This window comes from Pseudophryne corroboree, chromosome 8 (genome assembly GCF_028390025.1).
Source record: "Pseudophryne corroboree isolate aPseCor3 chromosome 8, aPseCor3.hap2, whole genome shotgun sequence".
NCBI lineage: Eukaryota > Metazoa > Chordata > Amphibia > Anura > Myobatrachidae > Pseudophryne > Pseudophryne corroboree.
The window spans coordinates 371,321,559-371,331,635 of NC_086451.1; positions in this window are offsets into that span (position 1 = coordinate 371,321,559).

Consider the following 10,077-nt stretch of genomic DNA (forward strand, 5'->3'; position numbering starts at 1 on the left):
ATAATAAATGTATCTTGTTTATTTGGCGTAGGCAAATCAATTGCACAATTTCACTGGAACAATGGTTTGATTTTATGGCTTTCTCTACTATTTAATTTGAAAATTAAATATTCTTGACCACAAGAGGATATTTAGAGAACGACTGTACTTGGCACACTGATAAAGTAGAAGGATCATTGACAGGAAACAGTGGCTGGTGAAACATGCAATGCTATTTTATCATGAAATACCTCTTTGATTTTTCACTTTATATATGAAATATTCAAATGTCCTGAATACTACACTGCACTGATGATCAACCTAATTTCCACAACAACAATACAGGAGGATAGTCGCCACATTTAAAACAACAGTAAAAGTCTGTTGGAAAGAAAGGTAAATTTGCTTTGGAAATACAGATGTTCTCTCTGTTACAGTTCTACTTAAACAGCTGAACTTGCTAAGCATAGTCTCTATGATGGTAGTTAGATGTGAGCAAATTTTTTAGTACTGTCCGTCTTAATTTGGCTTTAAAATTACAGCTCTCTCTGCATCAGAATGCAACAAATGAACAGTCATCATCCAAGCTCTATTCATGAACTATCATTTTTGCAAAATAGAATGTACAACTACAATGTAGAATAGTGCTGCAATACTACAATTTGAGGGTTGTACCATCAAAAATTGACACTTCTATGAAGTGTCGCGTTCTGCTGCTAAACTTGTTTTACATGGACAAACAGGCGATGGTTTAATGTAAATACTTGTTGCCTTTATCATTGTAATGCTCTGATTGGTTACGGCACACTCTGGCCCAGCATCTGACATTTCCTGCTTGTTTATTTATTTATTTTTTAACAGAGTTCATTACAAGGATGAAACTTTTTTTGACATTTTATTTTAAGTATGTATCAAAGTAAGGTTCCATATAAATCATAGGGATACTGAAACCTGAGATATTGACGCTATATTTTGTTTATACATTTGGTCAGTGTTTTTTCTTTAGATTTATCTTTTCCAAGCAGGGAAGTGTAGACAGGCCCAAATGTATGAAAGCAGTGAAATGTACATATTTAATAAACGTTCTAGTTGCCATTTATAGTAATAGGCCTTCACTTATGGCATAAATTGAAAAAAATCATGCATGGCAGGGCCAATCATACTAAGCACACAATATATTGTAAACTCTCTCATAAGTTGGGCCCACCCAGCCCTTTGTTTTCATATATGCATTTATTTTGTCTACTTGTATTTGCCTGTATTATGTATAAATTGTTTTCCCCATTGCAATAGTAATATCTGCTCTTAAATCAAGGTTGCCTGCAGAGATCCACATCCTACAACCTCTAGGCCAGGCATGTCCAAACTGCGGCCCTCCAGCTGTTGTGAAACTACATATCCCTGCATGCCCTGACACAGTTTTGGTGTCAGAGAATGCTAAAGCTGTGTCAGGGCATGCTGGGATGTGCAGTTTCACAACAGCTGGAGGGCCGCAGTTTGGACATGTCTGCTCTAGGCCATAGGTCTGCAAACTCGGTCCTCATTACCCCACACAGTGCATGTTTTGCAGGTCTCCTCACAGAATCACAAGTGACATAATTAACTCCACCTGCGGACATTTTAAAATGTGTCTGTGAGGAATTAATACACCTGTGCACCTGCAAAACATGCATTGTGTGAGGTAATGAGGACCGAGTTTGCAGACCTATGCTCTAGGCCAAGACTCAAAATGGCACCAAGGCCTTATCATGCCCTTAGTGCAATAATACTATAGAAGTCAGACTTAATATTTGAGTCATATTGATTCATCCATCTCTGCTTAAGCATGGACATCCTTGAAATCTGGCCAGTCAGAGTGTTTGATGACCAGATTTGGGAAACACTAGACCGCAATAATATCATTAGACACATGCATTTTTAAGAGAAACCAGTAACATGGTTTGTAGATTTAATTTGTGTCTTAGATTAGCATATAATAATAATTATGCAAGTAAAGTTTTGTGATAAGGGCCCTTATTTATCAAGCCTTGGAGATTGATAAATAGTACGGTGATAAAGTACCAACCAATCAGCTACTAACTTCCATGTCACAGGCTGTGTTTGAAAAATGACAGTTAGGAGCTGGTTGGCTGGTCATTTATCACTGTGCTATTTATCACTCTCCAAGGCTTGATAAATCTGGGCTAAGACCCGTTTATTGGACAGAGACACAAACTATCACAGGACAATGAATAGAAGGCTACGGCAGAAAGCTTAGTAATCCCTTTATAGAATGTAAATTCTGTCACATTATTTTTAATATATTTTATTTCTCAGTATTTACTTTATACTAATGAAAGAGAATAAAAAGGAGATTTATGGTAATAATTACCATTGTTAAATCTCTTTCTGCGAGGTACAGTGGATTCCACAGGGAATAACATCGGGGTGCAGAGTTGGATCTTGATCCGAGGCACCAACAGGCTAAAGCTTTGACTGTTCTCAGGATGCACTGCACAACCTCCTCTATATCCCCGCCTCCAGACACTGGAGCTCAGTTTTGTTAACCAGTCCAATGCAGAAGTAGGTTAAAAAGACGATACTAGTTAGCCACATAGAACCACATTCTCACGGCAAGAGAAGGTACCAGCGGCTAATGCCATACAAACCCAAAGAAGCTAAGTGCGTCAGGGTGGCCGCCCTCTGGAATCCAGTGTACCTCGCAGAAAGAGATTTAACAATGGTAAGTCTTACAGTAAATCTCCTTTTCTGCAGCGGGGCACACTGGTATCCCACAGGGAATAACATTGGGGATGTCCTAAAGCAGTTCCTCATGGGAGGGGACACACTGTAGCGGGTACAAGAACCCGGCGTCCAAAGGAAGCATCCTGGGAGGCGGAAGTATAAAAGGCATAGAACCTAATGAACGTGTTCACTGAGGACCACATAGCCGCCTTGCACAATTGTTCCGGGGATGCGCCATGGCAGGCCGCCCAAGATGGTACAACAGACCGAGTAGAATGGGCCTTGATAGCAGCAGGAGCTGGAAGTCCAGCCTGCGCATAAGCTTGTACAATCACCATTCTAATCCATCTGGCCAAAGTTTGATTATTCGCAGGCCAGCCACGCTTGTGAAAACCAAAAAGGACAAAGAGAGAATCAGATCTCCTAAGAGAGGTGGTTCTCTTCACATAGATACGGAGAGCCCGTACCATATCCAAAGACCGCTCTTTGGAGGACAAACCAGAAGAGATAAAGGCCGCAACCACAATCTCTTGGTTAAGGTGGAAAGATGACACCACCTTAGGTAGATAACCAGGGCGAGTTCTAAGAACCGCACGGTCACGGTGAAAAATCAGAAAGGGTGACCGACAGGATAAGGCACCAAAGTCCCAAACCCGTCGAGCAGAGGCAATAGACAGCAAAAATAAGACCTTAAGTGTAAGCCATTTAAGGTCCACGAACTCAAGAGGTTCAAATAAAGACTCTTGTAGGGCATTCAGAACAACAGATAAATCCCAAGGAGCCACAGGAGGGACATAGGGAGGCTTAATCCGTAAAACACCCTGACTGAAAGTATGAACATAAGGTAGAGACGCAATTTTTCTCTGAATCCACACCGACAAGGCTGAAATATGAACCTTGAGGGAGGCCAGACGAAGGCCTAAGTCCAGGCCCTGTTGCAGAAAAGCCAAAAGTTTGGCCGTACTGAACTTGTATGCATCATAATTCTTAGCCGCACACCAGGTGAAGTAAGAATTCCAGACCCTATAATAAATCCGAGCACAAGCCGGTTTACGGGCTTTCAACAAAGTTTGAATGACCACCTCATAAAATACTATGGCCCTCAGGAGTGAAACTTCAAGAGCCACGCCGTCAAAGCCAGTCAGGCCAGATCCTGGTAGACACAAGGGCCCTGAACAAAGAGGTCTGGGCGTTGTGGAAGTAGAAGAGGACGCTCTATTGAGAGACCCTGCAGGTCTGAGAACCAATGCCGTCTGGGCCACACTGGAGCGATTAGAAGTAGTATTCCTCCTTCTTGCTTGAACTTCCTTATTACCCTGGGCAAGAGTGACACCGGAGGGAACACATACGGCAGCAGAAAGTTCCATGGAATTGCCAGTGCGTCCACGAATGCTGCTTGAGGATCCCTTGTCCTTACTCCGAAGACAGGAACCTTGTGACTCTGTCGAGACGCCATCAGGTCTATATCTGGTAGGCCCCACTTGTCCACTATGAACGACTTCTGGATGAAGGCTCCACTCTCCAGCGTGTACGTCCTGACGACTGAGGAAGTACACTTCCCAGTTGAGGTCCCCCAGAATGAACACTTTGACACGTCCAACATTGCCATGCGGCTTCCAGTGCCGCTTTGATGATTTATGTACGCCACCGTGGTGGCATTGTCCGACTGTACTTGAACAGTCCTGTTCTGTACCAGAGGCATGGCAAGCTTTAGAGCATTGAATACCGCCCGCAACTCCAGAATATTTATTGAGAGGAGAGACTCCACCCTGCTCAAACACCGCTCCCCAACACCGCAGACTGGCATCCGTCGTTAGGAGGAACCAGTTGGAGCTCCAGAAGGGACGACCCCTGCTCATTTGTTGGTCCTGTAGCCACCAGCTCAGTGACAGACGAACCTCCGGAGTCAAGGAGATCATGTGAGATCTGATCCGGTGAGGCAGGCCGTCCCACTTGGAAAGGATTAACCTCTGCAGAGGGCAGGAATGAAATTAAGCGTACTCCACCATGTTGAAAGCAGACACCACGAAGCCTAGTACTTGCATCGCCGAGTGTATCGACACTCTTGGGCGAGAGGAAGCATCTTATCCTGTCCTGGAGTTTCAGGACCTTCTATGACAAGAACAAATGTTAGTTGTGTAAGTCTGGGAATGCCCCCAGGTGCACCATGTTCTGAACAGGGACCAGCGAGGATTTCTTCCAAATGATGAGCCATCTGTGGGCTTGTAGGAATTGGACCGTCAGTTCTAGATGATGGATGAGAACCTCTGGGGAGTTCGCCAGGAGCAGCACATCATCCAGATACGGCAGAATCCTGATGCCTTGACGATGGAGAACGGCTGTCATGACTGCCATGACCTTGGTGAAGATCCGTGGAGCTGTGGTCAGTCCAAAAGGCAAAGCCTGGAATTTATAATGTAGGTTGCCAATAGCAAACCGCAGATACCGCTGATGCGACATGGCAATAGGTATGTGTAGGTAAGCATCCTGTATGTCCAGGGATACCATATAGTCCCTGGTCTCCAAAGCCAGAACAATAGAGCGAAGAGTTTCCATACGGAATTTGGATACCTTCAAAAATAGGTATGTGTAGGTAAGCATCCTGTATGTCCAGCGATACCATATAGTCCCTGGTCTCCAAAGCCAGAACAATAGAGCGAAGAGCTTCCATACGGAATTTGGATACCTTCAAAAATTTGTTCAAAGACTTGAGGTTGAGAATGGGCCGGGATGATCCATTCGGTTTCGGAACTAGGAACAGCGTTGAATAGTACCCCCTGCCCCTCTGAGACACCGGCACTAACACTCCTGTGTCCAGGAGGGATTGTACCAACAAATCTAGAGCTTTTGCTTTTAACGGATCCGAAGGGAAAATTGTCGACCAAAACTGGTGAGGGGGACGTGTCTTGAAAGAAATGGCGTATCCGTGAGTGATGACTTCCTTCACCCAGGCATCTGAAGTGGTCTGTAACCATACCAGGTAGCTCGTCCTGTTGTGTCTTCTACTCTGCCTGTCACTACCGTCACCTCTCTGAAGGAACCGACGGATAAGCGTGTGGGCGAACCGCAGAAGTCGGCCTCCGATCCTGGAGTCCCCCAGGGGGAGGCCCACCTTGTCATGCAGCAGGCTTGTCTGGTTTGGAAGCAGGCTGAAGGGCAGCCCAAGAACGTTTAGGTTTAGGCTTACAGGTTTTGGAAGTGCGAGCCTGTTTCGGGTACGCCTGACCCTTTGCTTTACTTGGAGGTCGAAAGGAACGAAAGGAGGTACTTTTAGCCTTCGGAGCCGAAGGATTAGTACTTGGCAGACATGCAGTCTTAGCAGACGCTAAGTCAGCAACAATCTTGTTCAAATCTTCTCCAAACAGTATGTCTCCCTTAAAAGGGATCACCTCCAAGGTCTTTTTAGAGTCCAGGTCCACCGACCAGGGCCGCAACCACAGAATCCGGCGAGCCAGAATGGACGTAGTAGACACTTTGGCCGCCAGAACACCGGCATCAGAGGCCGCCTACTGAATGTAATGAGAGGCTGTGGTAATATATGAAAGACACTGGCATTATCAGAAACATGCAGAGGTAGTTCTGCCTCAACAGTTTGAACCCAGGCTTCAATAGCTTTTGCAGCCCAAGAAGATGCTATAGTGGGTCTATGTATGGCACCTTCAAGAGTGTAAATAGACTTCAAGCAACCCTCCACACACTTATCCGTCGGTTCCTTCAGAGAGGTAGAAGGCACCACAAGACGAGCTACATGTGTGTCCACCGGTGGTGGTGTTTCCCAATTCTTACTTAACTCTGCAGAGAGGGGATAACGAGCTAGCATCTTTTTAGACAGGGAGAATTTCTTTCCTGGAGACTCCCAGGATTCCTGACGTATGTCAACTAAATAGTCAGAATGTGGCAAAACTAATTTAGTAACCTTCTGACGTTTGAACTTATCAGGTTTCTTAGACGTATCTGGAGGGTCAGTTTCGTCATCAATCTGAAGAATCAGTTTGATAGCCTCCAATAGGTCAGGTACATCAACCTGTGTTGTAGATTCCTCATCAGAAGCATCTGCATCAGTGTCTGATGTATCAGTATATACCCCATCTTCATCAGATGAAGTATCCAAAACATGAGTGGATTGTGAGAAAGAAATGGCCTGCTTAGATGACCCTTTGGTCCTAGGAGGGCGAGGGTTAGGCTTTTGGTTAACCAAAGACTGATTTAACTGCTGTAACTGAGTCGACAGAGCATCCGCCCATGGCGGATATACAACAGGGACAATATGTGATTGTAATGGCACAGAAAGTCCCACAGAGGGCGTAAGTCTTGTTACTAGCGTAGTCACTAAATTAGTAAAAGCAGCCAAAGGTCGGTCTTGGTGTGCCATCGGTGCTGCAGACTGACTGAGTGGTACAGAAACCCCAGAACCTGGACCTTTAGCTGGAATATTTTCCTCAGATAAATCCACGGCGTCAGCACTGCATGACGCAGAATCAACTACGGATCTCCCGCCCTGTGTAGCAGACATTATTTGGAAACGTAGCCTTAGGGCGTAACAGTGCAATATAGCCAGACAAAAAACCCCTGTGGAGTGTGACTGCAAATGCAGAACACAAACAGAGGATTTAAAGTGGTATATGGTGACTGAAATACACAGAGAAAAATACAAAATCGTATATCCTGTGGAACACTATATAAATATAGGACCCTGATGCACTTAGCCCCCTTCAGGGTACAGAATATAGGGATAGCAATATGTGCGAGATACACAGAATAGGAATCACACAGTAGCTATAGGCACACACACACTCACATGTACAATGCAGAAATGATTACACACAACAATAATAGAAACAAATAAGAAGCGCTGTCACCAATAGTGAGAAATATGAAATATTTTTATTACCGTGGTTACTAATAATCACAAAATATATTAAAAACAAATAAAAACCTTTCTGCTGAAATATTATCAAAGCTGCAATGTAACTGGAATTTATATGGTGACCTTTTTGTTATTAACACTAGAAGGCTCCCTTCATTATATCAAAAAAGATGTTACAATTTCTAAAAAGTCCTTAGATGTACTTTGCTGAATGGAGAAATCTCCAGAGTGTGCACACTCTTCAGGTGGAACAATTAATGTAGAAGTTCATTAATAGTCCTTTATACCGTTGTATGATCCACACAAATAATTTGTAAATGGGTCCACTGCAGAATGCAAAATAAATTCTGATAATGTGTCACTTTTATCTCCGTTCAAGCACTGAACTGTAGTGGTCCGATAATTAAGAGACTTTTCTGGGGTGCATATTTGTTAGATGACTCAATTATAATCAGAGCGTGGCCCGCTCTACAGCAGTTATCAGTTCATATATTATGCTTACCCCCGTCTCTATTGATTGCGGACACGCCGAGGTTTCCTTCACCGATGCGGGCGCCGGCTGCCCGTGGCTTGCACTACGGTTTGAAGGATCTCCACGGAGCTTAGAGCTGCCTCGCTCCGACTGTGGTTCCCGTTTGTGGATCAATCAGTGGGACGAAATGGAGCCCCCAGCATGAATTTTTCAGCAGAATAGGATGGCAGGATACTTACACAACAATAACACTGCACTGGACTAGTAATACTACATAAAACTATGTATGTATACAGATATAACAATGCACAGTAAACACTGGATGTATATCACAGAATACTTGTACTAAATATTCCTGTAGTTATGCACTTGTTCTTAACTAATACTGTCTAAATGACATGTAGAATACTTAAGTGTCCTGTAAATGCACAGCGCTGATGAGGCAGGCAGCTTTACAGAGCAGACAGTGCCCAGCAGTCCCAGAATCAGCGCAGCTCTGTGTAATGGCGCCCAAACGCTGACAGGGAGTGAGGGAGAGAGAGAGCTGCAGCTCCAGGGTGGGAACATCTGCTGTAGATGGCGCCTGGTGCTGGGGGAGAGGCTACAGGTCAGAGCTTTATCCCCTCTGTGGGACTTTACTACCGGGTACTATGGAGCATGTAATAAACAGACTTTAGTAAATCCGACCTGTGCTCCTTAACCTGGTGGATATAGTGGGGTCCCTGCACGGCAACAGTGTCCACGCCAGCGGCGCGGTCCGTCCGGAGACCGCGTCCGGATCTCAATTTCAGCGGGTCCCGCCTGGGGGACCATCTTACCTCCCTCCATATCATGTGACCTGCGATCCCGGAGAGCAGCGGCGGTGTGTGTGCCTGAGAAGACCAGAGCGCCTCTGCTGTAAGTACCCGGCAACCAGGGCGCAGGGTGAGGGAGCCGCAGCACGATATGTCATATAGCATCAAGTGCCTATGCTGCAGCCCTTGAAGTCATCTTTCTTCTCAGAAAAGCTCTTTTCAGGGCAGCCCTCCCTGTTAGCTTCTGCACTGCAGGCACCAACTTACAAATTGAGCTCCAGAGCCTGGAGGCGGGGATATAGAGGAGGCGGTGCAGTGCATCCTGGGAAAAGTCAAAGCTTTAGCCTGTTGGTGCCTCGGATCAAGATCCAACTCTACACCCCGATGTTATTCCCTGTGGAATACCAGTGTACTCCGCCGCAGAAATAAGGTTAGTATGCCTTTACATGGGATGTGGTCAGCATCGTAGATTCATGATGGACAGAACCCCAATGGATCCTGATGGTAATTACTGGTGGTAGGGTTAGGCACTAGGGGGGTGATTAGGCTGTGGGGATGGTGGAGGATAGGTGGCAGTGGGGGGGGTGGCTAGGCGGCTTGGGGGGCAGTTAGGGTTCGGCTGCGGGAGGGTACACTAAGGGAATAGGCTGAGTTAGGGTTAGGGTTAAAATACCAGGATCCGTCAGGATTTTGACCGTTGGGATGCTGCTGATGGTATCCTGACTGTCGGGATTATGGTTGGCGGGATTTCGTACCCAACCCCTTTATATCTATTCTTAGGATTTATTCTCACTAATATGCTGGGGCTGTCCCAGTATTGCAGTAGTTGAAACCACAAAGCAAGTGCAGTACATGATGATAATTCAATCAGGATCAACTGTAAAAGCTGTTCCTGCAAATCGCTTCTCGCCCTTTTGGCTAAGATCAAGTGTAGTACCTGCTCGAGGGAAACACTTGGTGGAGTACCTGTTCTTACACTAGGAGCGTGAGAGGTTCCTAGATGTGGAATGTAGAAACACCTTGTGGAGTACCATGCCGGGATGTGGCAAGGCCTCTGGTTGAGAGTGGAGAAAAACCAGGCTTAGTATCCGCTACCTTAGTGGGGGTTTGGGGAAGCCCCTACGTGGAGCAGGAACGGCCTGGTCTAGTATCTACTCTCGTACTGGGGGTTGCCCCTGGCACAGAGTGGGTATGAAGCTTGGTCTGGCTGAGAGGTCGGGAGCAACTAGAAGCTCGAGGTG